A 23,109-nucleotide genomic window follows, 5' to 3' on the forward strand; every position below is an offset into this window, starting at 1 on the left:
TTATTCCTGTCTTACTGTACAGAATTTATCCTTATGGGCAAATCCCATGCCTTTTAATTCAGGTGCATGCAAGTGTTCGTTTCCTTTCTGGAACAACTTGTTTTGAAAGAAATCTATACAGCTTGCGAAAGATGAAACACAAATCTTTCTTATCAGTGAGGAAGAGGTACTCCCAGCAGGCCAGCTAATACCAACAAAGTTTTTTTTTCACCCTAACCCAGAGAATGGCGAAAAGCGAGGCGCCTGTGGCTCTGCAGTGTAATCAGTTCGCGAGTTCGGCAGTTAGCTGAAAGAGTGGTAAATGGAGCTCGCCCCAGCCCGTCCTTATTCTTTTAAAGAGGATAAAAAATTAACTTCGCCGCCATTACTACCAGCTTTAAAAGACTGCCATGGGCACGGAAAAAAACACACTACAGATGACTTTTCTGGAACCGAAGCAGAGATTCCTTTACGAACCAACTGATAAAGCTCAGCCAGTGAATACTGATAACAGAATGTGAAAGCACGATCAACTTTGTAACTGCAACCACAGGAAAAACAGCAAGAAGCAGGCTCCATTCCCCATTTAAATCTGTCGTGCGAGGCATGCTTTTTGCACGCATGAAGTAAATCCCACGATTGCTTTTGAACTTGGACAAAGTTCTTCCAAAGGAGCGCTATGCGCAAAGATTTAACATGTTCTTTACCACCCCTGGGTGCTGCAGGTGCTTCAGGTGGAGAAAGGCCTGCAGGTAATACAGTACAAGAAGCTGCTCAGGTAAGGTGATGTCTTGCCCAGTCTGTGGAACACATCTCTCTTTGCATCCATCAACACCTTCCAGCAATCCTTCGTACTTGGTTCTGGACTCTGCAACTGTCTATATCTGTTTGAGAAATTCGTACTCATCAACTTTTTTTGTATTCAAATTAAAAGTACAACTGAAAGAAGTTTTATAATGAAAATGACCTAATTTTAGTAATCTCTTGGCAACATTCTTACTGTTCTTCTTCTGAATATCCTTTAGGATACTTTGGAAGTTGATGATGAGGTTAGCCAGGCTGGGATCCTCTACTTTCACACTGATATCATTTAGGATGTAGCCCGGAAAATGGTTTATGTTCTTAATATAATTAGCAATGATTTGGTGAGACAGTCCAGTGGTCTTCATTTGGTTACAATAATTGTTGTTTTGGATAGGCCCTTTACAAAGTTTAAGGAAGATGCAGATGGATCCATAAAAACAGGAATCTGGAAACATTTTCTACCTGATAAATGTAGAGTCACTATGTTTATGGCTGAGATTTCACATGGGTGAATTTTAAGCTAAGGAGTAAAAACATGTGCTATGGAAATATCACTGCTCAATTTTAAATGCCTTTAAAAAATAAATACCTCCTGAGAGCAATCTGCCACTCCAAGATCCTTGGTAAGGTCCTGTTTAAACCCAGCCAGGTGAGGAGCATCCAGGGAGTGCGTTCTGTCCAGTCCAGCCTGGGTCACCATCTTCCTGAAAGCCTGCTGATGGCTTTTAAGAACTGGGGGGACAGAAGGAATACAAAATACACATTTAAACATTTTTACTTCTAAGACAAACTAGAATACAAGTATAAAACAAAAGATACATTTGGAAAAAATAGAAAGTTCTCCAGAACTCACATCTTCCCCTTCCTCTTCCACTTCAGTCTCTGGCATCTCTTCCTCCTGGACAGCAGCCTCTTGCTCAGGGCATCTGGACCACTGGTATATCATTTTAACATACCCTTACATAAAGGTAAAGGTTAGAAATGAAACAGAAGAACCCTTATAAATTCTAAATATCTTACCTTGCTGATGTGTCTTCAAGATTCCACATAAAACAGTCCATGGACTCCGCCAGTCTCACATTCTCACCACACATGAGCCCTATGCTCTTGCAATCCCTGACCTGCCGATTCCTCAAGTGATTCAACAAGTCCTTCCTGGCCTGGAGAAGGACCTTGCTGATCTCCTCTGCTGAGGCTCATTTCATACACACCCTCTTTAGGTGAAGAGGAAACTGGTCAAATGTCTTCAGGCAGGTCTTGCACACCAGAGGAATCCTCATGGGTCTCTTTTGAAAATAAATAACTTTTGTGTAAAGGAACAAGTCAAGACTGTTTCAGTTTCTTAACCGAGCCTTAATTTTCTCTCCAATAGCTTCACCATATTGTTTATTGTATTTTTATCAGAATTATACCTTGCTCTAAAATAATGACTTTATAAAACAACTTAACTCTTACTTGGTCTTGTTCGCAGTCTTTCCAGTAGAAGTCGTTGTAGAATCTAAAAACTGCTGTGATAATTTGATCTGCCCGAGTGTCCTTCCCTAACCCAGTATTGATAGTTTGTGTACTGTAGGGTCCAAAGGTGGTGTTCTGCAATTTCCTCCCATAATGTTTCTTTGATCAGTTGGAAGTAAGTGTGAAAGCTTCCTCCCAGTGGGGAAGCTCAAGATCCTCTAGTTGTATGACAGATTTTCGTCGTAGTGCTCTTCGAGGATCTGCAGTGAGGTGTGAAGCCAATTTTTGGCATTGCTTACCAGCTTCAGATATGTGAGTTTAGGTGGCTTGGCAGGTTTTATGAGTTCCTCGGTCTTCCGTCGTAGGCTGGCGGGTGCTCGGTTCTCCCGTCCAATAAAACTGCTGTGTTTTGTAAATGGTGGACTGTTTGGATCATTTTGTAGATGATCCTGGTTCCTTGGTGGAAGGTATCCTGTCTGACATGTTTGCTGTGTAGGCAGTGTGGAGGGTGACCATATGGTTGCGTGCATTGTCAACTCTGGATTGATCCATACTTACCATTTAAATGCCTAAAGCTTTGTTGACACCGTTAGGTTTCCACTGTTAGGCAGCTTTAACTCTGTAGAATCTGTGGCTCCATAGGAAGACTATCTTGCCTTTCTGTGTGTCGCTATGTTTCTGCCTGGGTCTTCTTCAGGCATTGTTCTGGAACACTGTGTCCATGCTGGCTTGTTTTTATCCTGTTTTGTAAGGGGCAGTGTGTTGTAGTTCCTCCTAGGGGGCTAGTTTGTATCCTATGGTCTGTGTTCCTTCTGTACGTTTCTGTATGAGTAGGTGCAGTTTCAGTTGGTGAATGGGTTTCTGCTTTTCCTGGTGGGGATTATGCATGGACCATTAACATCTCAATAGGCAATCAGGGTCTTTTGTTTTCCTCCCTAGTAGGACTGTGCAAGCTGTGTGAGTTTCCATAGCTGATTGGTTTCAGTTATTCTTCTGTTTGTTGCGTGTTAGTATGGTGAAGAGTTCCAGTCCCTGTAGGATCTGGCTAGTTAGGAGAGGGGAACGAAGCTCCTTCTCCCAGACTTTATCCGAGAGGGGACCATCTGGGACAAGGAGAGGACTCTCCTTCCAACGACTAAAACCCTCCCAGTTTTTCTGATATACAGGTCTTGTGTAAAGATAGTATTAAGTCTTTTGATCCACTCCCTTTCCTTTTTCTTTCTTTCTGTCTCTGTCCAGTTGGGGTTGCTTTCCAGTCCCGTGGTTCCTGATATACCTGTGTTGTGTCAGCTGGGTTCGGATGGAGTTACCCGTTCCCCCCACATAGGTCACCCCGCACTTTTTGCACTGGATGCTGTAGATGGCGTTATTGATGTTTTCTGAGAGTGCCCTTTGCAACTGGAAGATTTCTTTAGTTTCTTTGTTTTGGATAGTTGTTTTCTGTTATGAAATGTTTGGCTCTTGGTGTATATGATCTGTTGTGTACAGGTTTTAGCTTGCTTTGGTCTAATTAATGCTAAAGGTTTTTGTTTTTTTCTGTGTGCAGATATGATTTTGTGCTCCCTCAGTATGTTTGTGTTTTCTAATATCATGGTTTTTGGTTGGTTTTTATGCTGAGTTGAAAATATGATGTGTTGAGGGGTATTTTTCTGTCATCTGGAGTTTTTCTATTTAGAAATGTTTGTGCCACATTTTTGAGGAAACTTTGTGTGTATCTTCTCTGGCATAAAGCTTGGAAGAGTGTTTATTTGGCTTCCTCAAAGTCTTGTTGTTGTGTACAGATTTTGTGGAAGTGTAGGAGTTGTGATTTTACCAGTCCTTTGAAAGTATGTTTTGGGTGGAAGCTATCCTTGTGCAGTAAGCCGTGTGAATGTGTCTTTGAAAAATACCTTGATGTCCAGTTTGTCTGTGTTGTTGAAGGAAGAAACTTTGTATGTGGTGGTGTCTAGGAAGTCTATCAGGCTACCATGCTTGGTGTATTTGAGTTTAATGGACCTGTGGTGTGTGTTGAGGGTGTTAATGATTTCTTGTAAGGCTTGATATGTGCTGCCTATATGTTTATTTTTTATATCTTTGCCCTGTGATGGACTGGTGTCCTTTCCAGGGTGTAGCCTGCCATGTGTCTATTTCTTGCCACATTTTAAAGTGGAGTTATAATCTTACTATTTTTACAGTTTTAAATTGACATTTACAAATGTATATTAAAGCAGCTACCCACCTGAACTAAACTATGTCAGCATGTGTAGTCTGCAAAGGAACAAGTAATAGGTTTATTCCATACTGAAAAGAGAAGAGAGAAAACTCAACGTTTCGTCTGTGAAGCCTTCAGGTGTGAGAAAGACAGGGCAGGTTACAAAGGTTAAATAGCACAGAAGAACAAAAGCTGGGATAGGGGAGGAGGCAGGAGCGGCAGAGAGGCCACTCAGGAAGTGCAAAGTGGAGAGAGGTGAAGAAAGGTATGAAGTCAAGACCTGCAAGAGAATAGAGAAGATTACATTAAAATAAGTCAGTCATTGAGAGATCCTGGCCATTTGAGGTGAAAAGAAAAACTATGGGCTTGCAGAAATCTTTAACCTTCCCAGCCCTAATATGTTCTCTGAATCGTTCTCCTAGACTCCTTTCGGTTTCCCAAATGTAGATAGCTGGGCATTTTTTGCAAGCGATACAGTAAATGAGATACAGGATGTTGTCAGGGTTATCCGGAATTGTCCTGTGATGCCCTGAATGTTGTTAGATATGTATTTGCAAGTGATGCAGCGAGTGCTGTTGCAGGGGAAGGTGCCAAGTGCGAGGGAGCTGTGAACAAGAAGCTTATGTGGTGGTCAGCGATAAGAGATGATTGGGCGGTCGGGAAAAAGAGTACCGATGGAGGGATCGTCCTGTAAAATGGAGTCATTGTTAATGATGGTCCTGGGGATAGAAATTGGGTTAGGGTGGTAGGAAAGCACCGAGGGAATGCGGTTGTGAGACCAGGAGTTCCGGATTGAGTTGATGAGCCGAGGGCTGTTTTTGGCCTGGGAGTAGAATAAAGTGACACCTTTCGTCAAACTTTTTGACAGGTACCACGCCCCCTTTTTCAGGCAATGGGAGGCCGCCATGGGCAGATGTCCTGCCCCCTTTTTGGCTAATGGTGCATCATTACGAGTGGATGTCCCGCCCCCTCCAGAGCCAATGGTGTGTCATTATGAGTGTTGTTGTCCCGCCTTCCACTCCCTGGGCCTCAGGGTCCAAATACCCACCATCGCATCCCCCTCAATTTATAAATAAGTGTATGAAAGCACGTATTAGCGACGAGGGTTGGAAGGTGATCAAGTCTGCCGTAGGTTTCAGCGCGCTCTATTATAACCCTAAGGAATCGGGGCGTTACGGCGGTGTGTGGGGAGTCTGGTGAGGGCCGCGAGTTCCCGAGGTGTAAGCGGCACCAGCCGCAGCCAGGTGTCAGACTGGTTGACCCTGATAGCATGTCTCAAAAAACATCAAGCGCACGCGCACACACACACACACACACACACACACACACACACACACACACTGAGTAAAGTGGGCCGCGAGATCCCGGGGTGTGGGCTGTTGCAGCCAGGGTCCGGTGACAGTGTGGTTGACCCTGACAGCAAGTCTCAAAATACAGCAAGGGCGTGTAAACACACACACACATACACACACAAAGTCTCCTCCAAACTCGCCGCGGTTTAATATTGACTATTTGTAGCGACTCTTTATCATCAGTCGTTGACGGTTCACCAACACCAGATTCCCCGTACGTGCTCACATGACAGCCACTGTCACACACCACTGAGTGCGGGGTCAGCTTTTGCTAAAAAGAAGACGAAGTGTTGAAAATGATATACGCTAAGCGCAGATTGAAACAACAATTCCATTATCAGAAAAAATATTTTAGCAACTTACCTCTTCAGTTTGCATAGCAGAGGAATCCGATGATTCACTACTCAAAGAAGCCATCTTCGCAGCAGTCAATATCGGGGCCTGACAGCTAAGGTGTCACACTTCAAAACCGGCAAGTCGGCTCATTTAAGCATAAACTCCAAATCCGTAACCATGCCTACATAGCTCAAGACAGTTTTCAAATGGTTGTGATGTTTTAGAATGCCCCACCATATCCCCCTGCCCCAAAATCACACGTGTTTTATCGAGAGCGAAAAGTAATCACGTTGAATTAAAATACGTAAGCTTATTTTTAATGAGAAATTCTCAACAGCTTTACAAAAGTTTGAAATACTTTTCCACATACCGTGAATGTAAAGTCTTTAAACCTTAAAAATATTCACATGCAACCCAAACCTCAAATGATGTGTGTTTGCCTAGAAAAGAAATTACATTGAATCAAAAAATGTAACTTATTTTATTTTTTGAGAAGAGCATTGTGGGGCTGGTCTTTATATTTTAGTGGATAGGTCATAAAAGTGTTAACATAATTGAATATGACACATTTAGCAGCGATAACTTTTAAGCACAATAAAAAAAATGATATTTATAATGCTTGAAGATTTTAACAATATAACGGACTTTACTAAAATGTTTACTTTTAAAATAAATCCTCACCCAGGCATCTGCCGTTAAAGGTTATGGGATGTAGACCCACGGTATCCAAAGAGGAACAGCTCTTTCCAGGGCACCCCGTCAAGAACAGCTCCTCGGACAGCGCGAAACAGGCCATCCAGCAGATCCGTCAAGCACGCCCTCAAATCCTTCAATCCATCACAACTGAAAAAAAAGAGGTGCAGCAGCACCTCCGTCCACTTCCTGCACACAGGGCAGAGGGAGTCCTCCTCAGCATGGAAGCGCTGCAGTACCATCTTGGTGAAAACGCAGTTGTGACGGATGAAGTCCAGCTGCTTGCATCTCTAGGGCAGGAAAGGCAGCCTCAGACATGCCCAGATCCATGTCGGCTCGAGGTGGCGGAAGATCTTACCACAGAACTCCTCAGAGATTGGCACACTGAACCGTTTCGCCACCATCAGCCTGTAGAACATGCTGGTGGTGCACTCCAGGAGGTCCACCCCACGGTCCCCCCACTTCACCCTCAGCTCCAGCCAGGCTGGGCCTGCTGCCCCGTCTTGTGGACGGAGCTTCTCCAGCCAACTGTCCGGGAGACCGAGTTTGAGCTGCTCGTAATCCTGATGGATCTTACTGACAGGCAGCTTGTCGTCGACCTCTCGGACAGCGTCGACAATAGCCTGGGTGGGCAGAAAACTGTCCTTTACTTCATAAAGAAGATCCTTGACCTTGGATATGCCAGCCTCGTAGAGCCGCCTGTTCCATCGAGACCCCAGCAGGGGGTTGAGGAACAGAGGCTGCTCCAGAAGCTGGGCCCGGGTCTCCGGCATGTAGGAGACATGCTGGGACATGAACTCCCCCCACGCCAGCAGGACCTCCCTATAAAAGCAGGGCAGATGTTTTACCAGCCCCGGAGTCAGCCTCATCAGGAGGGTCTCCTGCCCCAAGCCCCCACAAGTCATCGAGGTAGCGTACCATTAAAAATCTTCCAAATGCCGACATTATCCAGGTCAAGGAATTTCTTCACTACTTTCAGCCTAAAGCTTTTCAGCTTCAGGCCTACATCACACAGCTTCAGCCCACCCCTGGAGATTTCCCCAATGAGGGTGTCATGAGCAACCTGTGGAGGCTTCCCCTCCCACACGAATCCCACCACAAGTTGCCTAATCTCGTTCTCTACCCATTCAGGAAGAGGCATCACAGACACTGGGTACCACAAGAGGGACAGGCACAGTGTGTTAACGAGCAGGACCCTTCCCTTTAGGGTCAGGGACCTGTGTCTCCACTGATTTAGCCTGGCCCTCATCTTAATGAGCTTCTCCTTCCACAGGAGAAGCCCAGTGGCCTGCTCATCTGCGCTAATGTAGACGCCAAGGACCTTCAGGTGACCCGTCTCCACCCTGAAAGGGTAGCCGAGGAGCGGGGCAGGGTCTGCCCTCCCCACTGGCATGACCTCAGACTTCTCCAAGTTTACCTTGGCGCCCGAGGCAGCGCAGGAGGCCTGCACCACCTCCAAAATGGCCGAGATCTCCGCCACCTCTGCCAACGTCAGTGTGGTGTCGTCAGCATATTGGTAGATCAACGAGGTGGCGGTGCCCCCAGGCAAGGCAACGCCGCACACCCCCTCCTTACTGGGGATCGCCAGACCCAGGGGCTAAGGAGTAGAGCAGAGGAGTAGAGCAGAGCTGACAGAGGGCAGCCCTGCTGCACTGACCTGGTCACTGGAAAGAAGCTCATGAGGGAACCGTTCACCTTGACACAGCTCATGATCCCCTTGTACACGAGCCTCACCCAGGAGATGAAGGCCTCGCCAAAGCCGAAGCTCTTCAAGACCTCAAACAGGAAGGAATGCTCCACACTGTCAAAGGCCATCTCCTGGTCCAGTTTCAGGACTTATCCGCCCCTCGGCTGCTCCCGCATAAGGTCCACGACATCTCTGATGGAGCACACCATGTCCGCGATGTCTCTCCCCTTGATGCAGTAGGTCTGCAAAGGCGACAGGATCCTGGGCAGAACCTTCCTGAGCCTGAGGGAGAGAACACGAGTTAGGATCTTATAGCGCTGTCTCTTTTCAGCTGGCGATAAACCTTTCCTCGATGCTTTGCAGACTTGTAAAACTGTTCATGATCAGAATAAAAAACGCTCACGCTAATACACAAGCACCCGTGTCTCGCCAAAGCTGACAAATAAACAGACGGAAAAGCAGCACTGCACATGTGAACAGGGGAATGAGCGAGCGAGCGGGGATAGGGCGCCTCCTGCGCTTAAAAGCTTACAGCACCTGGTATTCCCAGGCGGTTTCCCATCCAAGTACTAACCAGGCCCATCCCTGTTTAGCTTCTGAGATCAGACGAGTTCAGGTGTGCTCAAGGGGGTGTGGTCGTAAGGGAGAGCAAGGCTTGCTGGCACCCTTCTTATAGAGAGGACAGCTCCATCACCTCTTTTACGACGCTGCTTTTTTTCCCTTGCGTTTTTCTCTTCTTCCCACGTTCTCTCTCTTCACTGCCTTCGTTCCCGCTCTATTTCACTTCAGCCTTTCACTCTTGCTTTCTTCCAATGAGGACGGAGCTGCGGGAGAAAGGGCGCTATAGAGGATCGTTGTGGAGAGCTGCTGCTGTGCTTTGACATCTGAGCTCTGGAAAACGATCTCAATACAATTTTGAAAAACGTGACTCCCCGAACGCCAGCCGAACAAGTCTTGAAGTGGAAATCTAATAAGTAAATTGATTCTTAAAATGTAGAGAGATTTGCAAAGAAATATATTGGGGCTTTTAGATAATATATTTCAAGGATGTAATTGCTGTGCTACAGTACGTGCAGAATTTTAGAAAACAGTGCGTCAACAAAGTACACTGTTTAGGTTACTTTAGAAGACAATGTACCAAAACAATATATGCTGTCTGGGTCGTTAGAATTAGCTGAAAGTAACTGATAAGCTTTGAATAACATATCTAGTGCTTCTTCTTTCGCTTTTTGATATAATCTGTTTTCTCTTAGGGAAAGGGGAAGTTTTAGAAGGAACAAAGCGCTGAGTTTTTTTACAGCGCAACGTCTTATAAAAACCCTGTACCGCTTGTAACAAATTGAGTCTCTGGTTGCACTTTGCGAAGTGGCAGCAGGGCTCCCAATATTGCAATATTGAAATAAAGACCTTACTCAGGTGAGAACTCTCTCTTGTGGCTTCCTTGATAGTTATATTTCCATGACACCGGTTTTAATGTCTGTAGATTGTATCTTATTTTTATTTTTTGTTTTGTTTCATGTTCATATTATGTGTTTTCACCCAGTTGACTCCAGTTAATAACAGTTCACCCAGTTAATAGCCAATTTTTATGCGCGAAAAACGGGTGATCTTTCTATCTCGTGATCAGCTTAGTATCTTTCTGTAAGTGTTTTTCTTCTTAATTAAACGTTTAAAATACATGAATTTCATATAGACAACACACGTTTCGAACAGAAAAAAATCATATTCTGTTCTCTTCCTGGTATGTATAACAGATCAGCAGGTCTTATTTTCCCAATTGCTTTTTTCCACTGTATTTATCATATTGGCTAGCCAATGTCCTCTCTTAGCTAGGTAATGTTACTTGTGGATGTGCTTCTGCGTTGTGTAGAAGCACATGTATCCATAGAAAGTGTATTATACTACTATTTGAGCTACAGTACATAAAAATAATTATATCGTTATTAATTTCTTTAGGTACGTGATTCCATATTATATTCCCTATTAATCAAATTCTAAAAGTATGCTTTTGTTTACTCCAATAACAAGCACATTCACAGAAAATGTTAATATCTTATGACTTTTCACAAAGTATATAAACTTAAGATGGTCAGAAGGAGCATGTAAAAACGTTTCCGAAACGTGGTAAAATCTTACTACATGTAACACTTTGATGCTTAAAATGTTTAGAAAGAAAGAGGAATACTGGTGTGTATTTTTTCTTTAAACTACCAATACCAGCCATATACAGTTTACACTATATGTTTATGTTCCTAAATTAATATAGTTTATGGTGGTGTATCGTGGTTGTAGAGGTTTGATGGGTTTACTGAGACAATTATTAATTGTAGCAGTAATCACGAGGTTGTTCGTTGTGGCTTTTAGAAAATCAATCGTCAGAATAACTAACAACGCACACACGGGTTCAATACACGAGATACATTTATTCATATAAATTGTGCACCAAACATATACTAGTCTGCCTGGATACGAGCGGCAGACCTTACTGTGAGGGTTATCAATATACAAGGTATATAATCTCGAAGAGATGCCAACACAAAGAGATACACAACAGAGAATATATGTCAATATATATCGTTCGGTTACCAAATCGCTAATCAGTGTTATTACCCACTGTTACTCTAAACTCGGAAGTAAATACATTACTCATGAATGAAATTGATAACAACTTGTGTTGAGATACAATTGAATTCTCGAGACACAATGTAGAACATGGGGTTTACTTATCCACTGTGTATGGATTTGGAATTTCCCGGCACGAACACCAAACCAGCTGACAGGCTCTGTTGCAGCCTCGGTCCCAGCGGTTGTCCAATGGGCGTTGTCCCGGCGTCCTCTGGCTACTGGCCAACCAGTTGAGGTGCAGCTCGGAGTAGGACGGGCGGAGGAATCTAACTGTGGCGCGCAGGGCAGTCGTTGCTCCGAGGGGATCTACCAGCAGTCCGGCTGGCTAGTAGAAAGTCTCTATGCACAGAGTATGACCGCGAGTCCTCACAAGTCACTCTTTTGCCTGGGAAGAAACTGGTTCGTTCCCGGTCCAGCGCTGCTTCTGAATAAGCTATTCAGGTTGTCGACGAGGGTCCAACTGTAGGCTGCCGTTGATCAAGCGGAGCATTCACGTTGGTAGAATTCTGAGTACTGTAGATTAAACCGACCCAGGGACGCCAAATATGTAATCATAGTGGCTCTCTGAAGGCACCAGTTCTGTAGGGTTTGGGCATTTACTGAGACAATTTTTAATTGTAGCAGTAAATCACAAAGTTGATTCTTTTGATGGCTTTAGAATCCAACCATGCGACATAACTCAAACAACGCGCACACACAGGTACTAATACACGAGGATACATTTATTAATACATAGAATATGCATATAAACCTAACAGATCTTATCGAGAGGGTATACAAAAGAATACAAAAGATATATATTCAGTCAGTTACGAAGTGTTACACATATCAAGAGGACATACGTTCAGTATATCATTCATTAAGACCGTTTCGTAAAGTGAACTTGGTTACAACTTCTACATTAGATACTCAAAGAAGTACATAACTCTTAGGAATTAAATTGATATCAACTGGTTGGGATAACAATTGAATTCTTGAGCTGTAATGCATTGAAGTTGAATACTCATCCAATCTTTGGGGATTCAGATCTCCTGCGGGCACAAAGAAACAGTTGCAGGCCGTTGCTGTCCAATCCGCGCTCTCTGGCTCGGTGCCAGGCTGTGCTGTGCGGCTTGCGACGGTGCGCTGCTGATGCTCATTGTTGGCTTTAACTAGCAAAGTTTGTGCACAGGAGAAAAGATGACTGTGGGTCCCAGCAAGTCAGGAAGAGGACCGGTTCGTTCCTGATGAAGAGCTAGTTCTGAATAGTGATTCAGCTGTCCACAGTTCCGACCTGTTCACGAGGCCTGCTGCTGGTTACTCTCTGGCAACCTCCACTCTAGACTCTTAGAACAAAAGAAAGTTCTGGCACTCGGACACACTGGCCGTTCCGTGGCTGAGTCTCAGGATGGTCAGGAGGCGGGCTGCGAGAATGTCCTGCCCTTGGGATTCTCCTTTGAATTCCCTTTAGAATTGTTGAATCTGAATCTGAATCTGAATCTGAATCTCCCAGGCTCTCTGCGTTGCCTGTTTTTACCTGGAGGAACTTCAGCTCATTGATTGGCTGGAAGTTCCATGGGCATCAGAGTCCCATGTGGGTTACTCGGCCCTACCAGTCCCTGATTGGTTGATCAAGGTGAGATATGAGTCACTTACTCCTGACACTTAGTAATGCAGTCCAGATGTCCATCTGGCACTCCCTAGACAGATAGGCGCCAATGGATGACCATTGATCATGATAGCCAGGCTTAGCTAAGTGCATCCCCCTTTGGGAGCTGTCCTTATCAAAAGAAAACATCTTGCATGAATGGTTTCTCTGTGGCTGCACCACAGAGATGAACAGAGAAATGGGGCCTCATTTGGGAAGCTCAGAAACACTTAATTCTGCATTATTATTAAGCCTCGCCGCTACAGTACGTACAGGATCCTCGGCCTTGCGCTTAGAACAAAGTCCAAGTCCCTTTGCAGACAACAGCAGTTGTCACATGATTGTCTCTGAGGATGCGCGAAAATGGCCAAGGAGAGCCCCGATCTGAGCTTGTGCTCCCTTTTTGACCAAGACCCAGATGTGTGCTGATTGGTTGAGAGTTTTGCGGGCATTGGAGACCCACGTGGTATTAACACGCCCTGCCAGTCCCTGATTGGTTGATCAAGGTGAGATATGAGTCACTTACTCTTGACACTTAGGAATGCAGTCCAGATGTCCATTTGGCACTCCCTAGACAGATAGGCGCCAATGGATGACCATTGATCATGATAGCCAGGCTTAGCTAAGTGCATCCCCATCTGGGAGCTGTCCCTTATCAAAAGAAAACATCTTAAATCAGCCTGCATGAATACTTTCTCTGTGGCTGCACCACAGAGATGGAAGGTGAGATGGGGCCTCATTTAGGACAGCATACCACCGCTTAATTCTGTCTTATTAACAAGCATTGCCGCTACAACGGCATCTCTCCTGTCAAACACGTCAGGAGGAAGTTTCAACCAATCTGGGCCGTGGTGAACAGTGGGAAAGACGCCCTGTGGAGAGTGAGGAACATGGGGCTGTTCAAAGGCATCGAGGTCCCAGTCAAGGCAGCAGGTAGCCTGGCCCTGTTCATCACCCGAGAGAACTATTACCTCAGAGATCTGTGGAGAGAAAGGAGGGAGGAAGCAGAAAATCTGTGGGAAATAGAGAGCATAGGTCAATATCTTAAGAAAGTGTGAAAAACATTATCATGTTAAAGTAAAGAATGTGATTTACACCAGAAAAAAAGAAATTGTTGCTATGTAACTGGTACCGTGTCAAAATGTAATGAGATGTGATCATATATACTGTTTTAAGTATATATATTAATGTAAAGCTTTCTAAATTATGATGTCCTGTATTTTTTTGTGAAAAGAAAATAAAGTTCTTAAAAATCGATTCACCCAGGGCGAGGTTCGGCCATTGCACTCCGGCTGTGCTGACCCCTGCGAATTCCCCAAATGTAGGAATCTCGACTGCATAATTTCTGGCAGTGGGGGACTGCGTTCGCGCTCTCCCCTGATGTGCTTGGTCCAATATCAGATACGGAAGAGTTACGACACCACGTGCTGCGATAGGATCCCAGTTCAAAAGCCGCTGCTGGTTCCCGGTTTCTTTTAGTTAGAGGTCCGGAGAAGCATTTCAAGCTGGTTACACTACTCCTTCCTGACATTCATTCCCTTTTCAAAGTCAGTTGTTTTGCTGTAGTCTGCATTATTAAGGCCAATTTATTTGGTCATGGGGGCCTCGGTACTGTATGCTTATTCTCAAGACAGTTTCACCCGTTTTCTGATTGCTAGGTTCTGTACCAGTGCAGACATGTCAAACAGTGAATGGCTGTACCTCTATTGTATCCGTGCTCAATGAATGAAATCAGTAATAAATGAATATATGTATAGTTATACGAAAAACAAGTGGTTTATCGACTCATCTTCAGTTGCAGATTTAGAGGCAGCTTCGATATTCGTTTTTCAAACGGGTTTTTTTTTATATGGGTCACACACATGCCATAGCAACAACACATCTCTAGAGATGAGGCTATAGATCACCTTTCCATCCTCCAGGTTTTCCTCCCAAAGCCTACGGTACCAACGGCGACCCCTGCTGGCCGAGAGAGCAAAAGCATGCAGCACCTGGTATTCCCAGGCAGTCTCCCATCCAAGTACTAACCAGACCCAACCCTGCTCAGCTTCTGAGATCAGACAAGACCAGGCACATTCAGGGTGGTGTGGCTGCAAGCGAAAGCCATGGCGCCTGACTCGCTACTTGAAGCTGTGTGTGGCTGGGGCTCTGTGCCCCCCGAGCAGGACTGAAGGATCGTTCGTGTGCAACTCTTTGGAAAGGACCCTCTTTCCAAATCGCATTGCGTACCTGGATGTTGGCGAATGTGCTCCCTTGTGTTGGCTTGTCCCGCACTTGAGGAGAACAAACAAACTGCACGGAGGAGCACAAGGCAAGTCTTCACAAGACAAAAACCTCCAGTGCACAGCACTCAAAACATTTCTGGGCTGTCGCGTGTTTATTTCAGCACATAAAGCGTACCAGTCCAACACGTCGGCCGGGCGTGCGGCGCCTCCGCCCTCTTGTGGCCTTGCGGCATCAGAGCAAGAGGCTCCTTCTCGCTGCCTTTCCGCTGTGTTGCAGAGCCCCGAGAGGGAACCTGGAGCTCACACTTTATGGGGGGCGGGGGACCGCGTTCGCGCTCTGCCCCCGGTCTCTTGCGCGAGTACTAAATCTCACGGCGCCAGCCAGCGGCCAGGAGACAAGTACAATATCGCGGGACAGGGGGGCCTCGTCATTGATTGTTACATATGAGACGTGGATTAGGAGGAGACCCTGACTGATTGGTAAAGCGGAACACTAACACCAGAGTGACACCCCCGGCGTCTCTTTTTGAGAGACGCCCTGGGATTTCTTAATGGCCAAGGAGGGTCGGGACCTCGGTTTTACGCCTCCCCCGAAGGACGGCGCCTGTTTGTGCAGCAGAGTGTCGCCATCAGGATGCTGGGGCTGTTACGATCCCTGCCTCCCGGCAACGGAGGAGGCAGAAGTAGGCGTAGCCCCTATCCACCTGCTTACCTATCAGTTTTCCTATTCACCACCACACCCCCGTCTCATCCTACTTTAACACCTGTCTTTCCTTACCTCTTTGCTCAGTATTGGTTTTCCCTTTCGAGCTTCCTGGTTGCGCTACTTCTACCCCGTGTTCGTCTTGGCTTTCGGTTTGCGGTTTTTCCCTTTGGACTTCGGCTTTTCGGATCTTGGTTTGGCTTGGTTACTTTCGCTCTGTTTCGGATCACTGGCTACCCCTGGATTATCAGATTGCTCTACTGACTACGACTTCGGATCACGCTTCGGCTTCGGTACTCGTTCCCTTTCGGATATCTGGCTTCCCCTGGACTCTCGGCTCGTTCCTACGATTACGGCTTGCTTTTGGATTACGGCTTGGCTTTGTTCGCTCCTGCAAGTGGGTTCACTCACTGGTTCGGTCCCTCTTACCGATTCCGTAACAGAATACTGAGCCATTTAACATGGACCCAGCGGAGCAAGAGGAGATTCGCTGAGCTTTGGATCAGCACGGACAAGCCTTACTCCAGCTCCAGGCTTCTGTCCAACAGATCTCTGCGCACCTGTCTGCAATGCCGCCCATCGGCAGTCGAGGAAGCAACGCTGGAGCTGCCGCTTCGGCTCCGCCTCTGCCGTCTCCTACACCTGCCCCTCGACCTCTTCCACTAAATCCACCTGACAGGTTTGACGGCAACCCTACGAAATGTCGGGGCTTCTTAGCACAGTGTGCGCTGGTTTTCAGGCTCCATCCGGAAACTTTTTTTTCTCCTCAGGACAAGATCGCCTTCATAGTTTCACGGCTAACCGGCCACGCTTTGGAATGGGCTACTGCTCTGCTTGATCGCGGGGCTCCTGAAATTCAGGATTATGATTTTTTTTAGGAAAATTTAAGGGGGTTTTTTGTCGTCCCATAGTTGGCCAAGACTCTGCCTTCCGCCTCTCCTCCATCCACCAAGGCCGCCGGTCTGTACATGATTATGCTATAGATTTTCAAGTAGCAGCAGCAGAGACTCACTGGGACGATGAGGTCCTTATTTTTCTTTTCCGTCAAGGACTCAGTGTAGAAATTAAGGACCATCTGGTAAATATGCCGCAATTGGGCAATACCTTGGAGGAAGTTATTTCACAGGTATTGCAATTAGAATAATCAGAATTCGTCATAGGAGTGCTGAGAGATCTCGGTCCCCTATACAAGAGGCTCCTCGGCTATCACCTTTCAGATCTGCCGACTCAGAACAATCTATGGAAATAGCCCGCACCCGAGTAACCCCTGAAGAACGAGAGAGGCGCCAACGAGAGGGTCGCTGCCTGTATTGTGGGAAATTTGGACACTTTAAAGCGGCCTGCCCTGCTGCATACTCATCCTTGAAGCGCCGCCCACCTTCTCAGAATCCTAAGGTGAGTGAGAATACTCAATTCCCTCACCTTTCCTCAGGATTTTTTATTTTTTCTACACTATTCTGGGGTAATGAAAGGAGACCCCTTCTTGCTTTTATAGACTCAGGGGCGGCGGGTAACTTTATAGACGCCGCCGTCGCTCGAGCTTGGAAACTACCCTTCACCCTTCGTGTCCAGTCTATTGATGGCTCCCCCGTATTTCCAGGACTTATTAGGTGGCAAATGGAAATTATAAGCCTGCAGATATGCGCCACCCATGTGGAAGACATCTGGTTTTATCTCCTTGAGACCCCAAGACATCCTCTGGTGCTAGGCTTTCCTTGGCTACAGCAGCATGACCCACACATTTCTTGGTCCCAAAAAGAGAAAGTAGCTTGGGGACCCAGATGTATTAGAAAATGCTGTCGCCTACCAGTGAAGATTGCACTCATGGCGACGTCCCCTTCAGGGGTTCCTACCATACCCCCTCAATACTCTGATCTACAGGAAGCCTTTAATGAGCAGGAGGCCTTGGCCCTCCCCCCTCATCGACCTTACGATTGTGCCATTGACCTTTTGCCTGGTACTATCCCTCCCAAAGGTCGTATTTTTCCACTCTCCAATTCTGAGTCTGAGGCCCTGAAAGTCTATATACAAGATTTTCTGAAGGCTGGGCTTATACGTCCATCCACTTCACCAGCATGTGCAAGTTTTTTTTTTGTGGAGAAGAAGGATGGTGGGCTCCGTCCCTGCATCGACTATCGTGGTCTCAATGAGATCACCATCAAGAATCTGTACCCTTTGCCTCTAATTCCAGCAGCTCTTGAGTCTGTGCATGGAGCCAAGATCTTTACAAAACTGGATTTACGAGGGGCCTATAACCTAATCCGCATTCGGGAGGTGGATGAATGGAAGATGGCATTTATGACAACCCATGGACATTACGAATATTTGGTCATGCCCTTTGGTTTGGTTAATGCTCCAGCAGTGTTTCAATCTTTTATTAATGACATCTTTCGTGATCTCCTACAAAGAGTTGTCTTGGTTTATCTAGATGACATATTAATTTTTACTGATTCCTTCCAGGATCATGTTCTCCATGTCAGAGAAATACTCTCCCGGCTCATTAAGAATAAGCTATATGTCAAACTAGAGAAGTGTACCTTCCATGCTTCGAGGATTCACTTTTTAGGGTACGTCATCTCGCCGGAGGGGGTGGAAATGGATTCGAGTAAAGTCTCGGCGATTACTGATTGGCCCACTCCCAAGAATCTAAAACACATTCAACGATTTCTCGGCTTTGCTAACTTTTACAGGAAGTTTATTCGAAACTTCAGCTCGGTGGTCACTCCCATAACCTCTTTGACCCGAAAAGGACCTAAACAAGGCATATGGACCCCTAAAGCCGAAGAAGCATTTCAGCGTCTTAAACACCTGTTCACTACAGCCCCCATCCTAAAACACCCTGATCCAACTTTGCCCTTTGTGGTCGAAGTGATGCTTCTGGCCATGGTGTGGGTGCTGTTCTCTCCCAACGTCATGGAGAAAAACAGATTCTTCATCCCTGTGCCTTCTTCTCTAAGAAGCTATCACCTGCCCAAATGAACTACGACGTCGGTAACCGTGAGCTTTTGGCCATTAAGCTGGCATTGGAGGAATGGAGGCACTGGTTAGAGGGTGCTCATCACCTTTTTTTAATTTACACTGATCATAAAAACCTGGAGTATCTGCAGTCGGCCAAACGTCTTTGTCCTCGCCAGGCTAGGTGGTCCCTTTTTTTTTCCAGATTTAATTTCTTGATCACCTACACTCCAGGTTCCAAGAACGTCAAGGCAGACGCCCTTTCACGGATCCACGACCCCCCTGAGGCCGAATTGATTCCAGAACCTATCATCCCGTCTGGTAAGTTCCTGGCAGCTGTAAGATGGGACATTGAGGTAATTGTTCGACGAGCTTTGGTAGGACAGACGGTACCACCTCAGTGCCCTCAGGACAAGTTATTTGTCTCTAATTCCGTCAGATCGGCAGTTTTACAATGGGGACACGACTCCCGCTTCGCCGGACACCCTGGATTCCACCGTACCTTGGATTTCATCTCCAGAGACTTCTGGTGGCCGTCTATGGCCAAGGATGTCAAGGAATATGTCCAGGCCTGCTCTATCTGCTCCCAAATGAAGTCTTCCCGGATGAGGGCAGCGGGCCTTCTTCAACCCTTACCCATCCCGGACCGTCCTTGGACCCACCTCTCAGTAGATTTTATTACTGACCTTCCACCCAGCCATGGACACACGACTATTATGGTGGTGGTAGACCGTTTTTCCAAATCTGCCCATTTTATTCCCTTACCATCCTTACCTACAGCTCGAGAACTAGCGGAATTGTTTGTACAACATATCTTCCGACTGCATGGCATCCCTAAGGATATTGTTTCTGATAGGGGCCCCCAGTTTGTCTCCCGATTTTGGAGGGCCTTCTGTAAGTCGCTGGGCGCCTCAGTCTCACTTACCTCAGCTTATCACCCTCAGGCCAACGGTCAGACTGAACGAATGAATCAGGAACTGCTGACCTATTTACGGACTTATATCTCCTCTACCCATGACAATTGGGTGTCTTTGCTCCCATGGGCAGAGTATGCACACAATTCTCTGTATACTACAGCTACCGGCATGTCTCCCTTTAAGTGTGCTTTAGGTTATCAGCCTCCTCTTATCCCTGACTCCCACCACAACACAGAGGTACCTTCGGTTCAGGACTACATCTCTAAACTGAAGACCTTCTGGAGGAAGGCCAAAGCCACCCTTCTTCGCACCTCAGCTCAGCGGAAGAAGGTGACTGATCGGCGCCGTCATATCCCACCCAGACTTCGTCGCGGTCAGTTTGTTTGGTTATCTACTCTTAACCTTCCTCTTAAGCAACCTTCTGGCAAGCTTGCTCCCAGGTACATTGGTCCTTTTCGTGTCCTCGCCCAGATCAACCCTGTGACTTACCGACTGGCCTTGCCTCCCACCCTGCGGATCCATCCTACCTTCCATGTTTCCCTCCTTAAACCCTTTCACAGATCCACCCTGTCTAAACCACAACAAAAACCCCCACCACCTCGAGTGATTGATGGACTCCCTGCTTACACGGTCAATAAAATCCTGGATTCCCGTTGGTCTCGTGGATCCCGACAATATCTAGTATTGGGAAGGCTACGGTCCGGAGGAGCGCTCGTGGGTCTCGGAGAAGGATATTCTGGACCCCAACCTCATCCAAGTCTTCCACCTTAACTTCCCGGATCGTCCCGTTAGGGCGTCAGGAGCCGCCCATAGAGGGGGGGGTAATGTTACGATCACTGCCTCCCGGCAACGGAGGAGGCAGAAGTAGGCGTAGCCCCTATCTATCAGTTCACCTATCAGTTTTCCCATTCACCACCACACCCCCGTCTCATCCTACTTAAACACCTGTCCTTCCCTAACTTGTTGCTCAGTATTGGTTTTTTCTATCGAGCTTCCTGGTTGCGCTTCTTCTACTCTGTGTTTGTCTTGGATTTCGGTTTGCGGTTTTTCCCTTTGGACTTCGGCTTTTCGGATCTCGGCTTGGATTGGTACTTTCGCTCTGTTTTGGATTACTGGCTACCTCTGGATTCCCGGATTGCTCTACGGACTACGACTTCGGATTACTCTTCGGCTTCGGTACTTGTTCCCTTTCGGATATCTGGCTTCCCCTGGACTCTCGGCTCGTTCCTACGATTACGGTTTGCTTTCGGATTACGACTTGGCTTTGTTCGCTCCTGCAAGTGGGTTCACTCACTCGTTCGGTCCCTATTACCGAACTCGTAACACAAACTTTGCTAGTTAAAGCCAACACTAACTAGCCGGTCAGTGAGCATCAGCAGCGCACCGTCGCAAACTGCACAGCACAGCCTGGCACCGAGCCAGAGAGCGCGGATTGGACAGCAACAGCCTGCAACTGTTTCCTTGTGCCTGCAGGAGATCTGAATCCCCAGAGATTGGATGAGTATTCAACTTCACTGCATTACAGCTCGAGAATTCAATTGTTATCCCAACCAGTTGATATCAATTTAATTCCTAAGAGTTATGTACTTGTTTGAGTATCTAATGTAGAAGTTATAACTAAGTTCATTTACGAAACGGTCTTAATGAATGATATACTGAATGTATGTCCTCTTGATATGTGTAACACTTCGTAACTGATTGAATATATATCTTTTGGATTCTGATAACCCTCTCGATAAGATCTGTTAGTTTTATATGCATATTCTATGTATTAATAAATGTATCCTCGTGTATTAGTACCTGCGTGTGTGCGTTGTTTGAGTTATGTCGCATGGTTGGATTCTAAAGCCATCAAAAGAATCAACTTTGTGATTTACTGCTACAATTAATAGTTGTCTCAGTAAATGTCAAAACCCTACAGAACTGTTGCCTTCAGAGAGCCACTATGATTACATATTTGGCGTCCCTGAAACAGCTATGAATCACTACATATTTGGCGTCCCTGGGTGGGCGTGGCAAGACTGAAATGAGTCAACCAAGCGGAATAATTCAATATAAAACGCCGCGGGTTTCATACACGACAATACAGTGTGCTGAAAGCCGAAAGAAAAAAAGTTCCCCTTGCTCTTTAAGCAGTGCTTGATTGTTTTGTGATCTTTTGCGATCTACCGGGTTGATTGCATACTTGATCTTGTGGTTTTCTGTGGTAAAACTGTGATTTCGTACTTAAAAGTAATACTCTTTAAGTTTAACGATGGTTGCTAAAAGGTCTGAATTCGAGTTGCTATTAAGCACTCTCTCTAGCAGAGACAGGTCTGACCACGATCTCTTCCATATCTCCGTCAGCGGAGAAGCTAGGAGAATAAATCTCCATTCTCTGAGAGAGCTAGCGAAGGACATAGAGAGATTTGACCCCGCAGTGTCAGAGAATAATATCGAGAGTTATATTCAGGACCTCAGGTATACCCTGCAGTATCTGCCAAACGCCACAGAACAGGAGAAAGTGTTTCTGGTCAGGAAAACTACCAGCAGAGCTGCACATGAGTGGATGGCTAGGCAGATGAAAGAAGTCTGTAATGATTTTGAGCAGCTGTGTCAAGCACTTATCGAAGAATACAGTGCGTTTATTGACCCGACTGCTGCGATAGCCGCCGCTCTTAACATTAAGCACAAGAGAGCAGAGTCCCCTCGCGAATATTACGAGAGACTTAGACAAACTTATTTTGCAGGGCAAAATGATGAGGGTTGCGAAGAGAACACACATTTCAAGGGTTTATTCATTGCGAATCTCCACCCATCAGTCAGAAAGATGATCTTAATGCATACAGATGCACAGACCATGAAAATGACTGATATTAAGAGATTTGTGCAGAAAGCCTGGGAGTATGATGTCCAAAGTCGCTCTGAGCAAAAAGCTGTTAAAGCGACTGTGTTTGCCGTCAGAGCCAGCAGGCTTAACTCCCTCCTGCTCGAAGGAGCACAGGCTCCTGACATGGCTAAGCCCCGTTCCAAAGCAGGCACACAGGACCGCACCCAGCGTCCTAAGTGCCATGAGAACACCGGGGGAGGGAAAGGGCTAGATAAAGCTGAACAAAAGGATTCAGTAGCCGCCCGCCTGGCCAGGCTTGAACAAGCTTTATTAGGACAGGGACAACCGCTCCCCAAGGATGCCGGAAGCGTGAATGAGCTGATACTCTCCACTGGAGGAGGCGGAGACCCGCCCCCTCTCCCTCCCTCAGTCTATCTGATTGAGCGGAAGGGTTCCTGCCTGGATGAGGTCAGCCACTCCCAAGTGAGTGCTGACTCCACCCCTGAAGTCACAGAGCAGGCAGTAAAACACAGAGGAAAAGCAAGAAGCTTTTACCTCAAGGCTGCCATGGGAGATGTCTTACACAGTGAGACACTGATTGACACTGTGGTTGAAAGGTGTTTGATGTCACACGGCAAGCTCAAACGGGTTGAAAAAGAAAAGGGCATGCGACTCAGAGAGGAACCTTTGGTGGATCACCAGAAAGGCAAAGTGTGGAAAAAGGTCAAGGCTCCTAAGCCTTCTGTACAGA

General features: G+C 46.3%; 1 non-coding gene and 2 pseudogenes across 1 annotated transcript; 1 reads left to right on the forward strand and 2 right to left on the reverse strand.

The window, feature by feature from the left end:
- Positions 1–9,022: 9,022 nt before the first annotated feature.
- Positions 9,023–9,141, reverse strand: LOC138218180 (5S ribosomal RNA; annotated as a pseudogene).
- A 4,824-nt stretch (positions 9,142–13,965) lies between these two features.
- LOC138243664 (U1 spliceosomal RNA) lies at positions 13,966–14,129 on the forward strand. Its single transcript, XR_011192312.1, has one exon. It is a non-coding gene; the product is annotated as a U1 spliceosomal RNA (small nuclear RNA).
- A 599-nt stretch (positions 14,130–14,728) lies between these two features.
- Positions 14,729–14,847, reverse strand: LOC138218417 (5S ribosomal RNA; annotated as a pseudogene).
- Positions 14,848–23,109: the final 8,262 nt, after the last annotated feature.

This window comes from Lepisosteus oculatus, chromosome 14 (genome assembly GCF_040954835.1).
Source record: "Lepisosteus oculatus isolate fLepOcu1 chromosome 14, fLepOcu1.hap2, whole genome shotgun sequence".
In the NCBI taxonomy this organism is placed as follows: Eukaryota; Metazoa; Chordata; class Actinopteri; order Semionotiformes; family Lepisosteidae; genus Lepisosteus; species Lepisosteus oculatus.